We start from the raw sequence: 1312 nt of genomic DNA, 5'->3' as shown, positions 1-1312 counted from the left end.
CTTCCGCAAGAACTTCACTTGCCTTTGTTTCTTGCCCTCAACGTGAGTCAGATAAACAGCAGTGGGCAGAAGCGTAACAAGGTTGAATGCATCCTGGATAAAATCTTGAGGTGGTGACCCTCCCCAGGAATGGGAATAAACTAGTACTAGTGGTGGAGAGCAGTGTAAGTATGTGTCAGGAGGCGTGCATGTGAGCAGGAAGCGCTGCTCTTCATTACAGGTGATGTTTGTGCGTGTAGGAGTGCTGCTCATCACACACCTCCAGGACTCAGGAAGACACTGGCACAGCTTGGCCATTCTCTGTACACATTTGTGTAGAGGGGTTTCTTGAACAACAGGGCCACAAAGTATTATGGGAATCTGTGGACAATCCAGGGTTTGTAAACAGCGTGTCCTTGGTACACTGAAACAAGCAAGAAGCTATGAGGTGGTCCGAGCGATCTGGTCACCCTGTTCAACAACTGGCGCCCGAACAGGGACTCAGCAAAGAGACGTATAAACGTTGATGCTGGTGCAGATAGACGTGAAGGCGTTGATGCACGACCAGGGACTCAGCAAAGAGACGTATAAACGTTGATGCTGGTGCAGATAGACGTGAAGGCGTTGATGCACGACCAGGGTCTCAGCAAACAGACGTAAAGGCGTTGATGCTGGTGCAGATAGATGTAAAGGCGTTGATGCACGACCAGGGACTTGGCAGAGAGATGTAAAGGCATTGATGCTGGTGCAGATAGATGTAAAGGCGTTGATGCACGACCAGGGACTCAGCAGAGAGACGTAAAGGCGTTGATGCTGGTGCAGATAGACGCAACGGTGTTGATGCACAAAAGGCTCCATAGTCTTTCCACGGGAAGCGAGAGCCGGAGGGGAGCTGGCATGGACGCACCCGAGTCTCAGTGACCGAAGGTAGGAAAACTTGCAATTTTCCCCACGCCTACGTAGCCGTGAGCATGGAATCAGAATTTGCAGCGGCGATTAAGCTATTGATTAGTATCCTCTCTAAGAGAGGGGAATCGGTAGCTGAAAAGACTTTAAGCAAGCTATTAAACTGGGCACAATCCCATGGATATTTGCTCTTGCCTGCGAATTTGTTTGCTGAGAACTGTTGGCGAGATTTGGGCGATTATATGTGGGAACTAACAATAGCAGAATGAGCTAAAGACATTCGCGGCTTTAGAACTACCTGGTGGACTGTTATGAACACGTTAAAGGACATGCGTGCAGAGACGAAAGTGGCGGCTGCGGCAGTACAGGCACTAACTCCACTGGGCCCCCCCTCGCTGGCGCTGCCTAAGCCAGGCCGACTTGAAAC

The sequence above is a fragment of the Egretta garzetta genome, unplaced genomic scaffold, assembly GCF_000687185.1.
Source record: "Egretta garzetta isolate BGI_Z169 unplaced genomic scaffold, ASM68718v1 scaffold50, whole genome shotgun sequence".
NCBI classification, from domain to species: domain Eukaryota; kingdom Metazoa; phylum Chordata; class Aves; order Pelecaniformes; family Ardeidae; genus Egretta; species Egretta garzetta.
Note: the sequence above shows the minus strand (reverse complement) of the source record.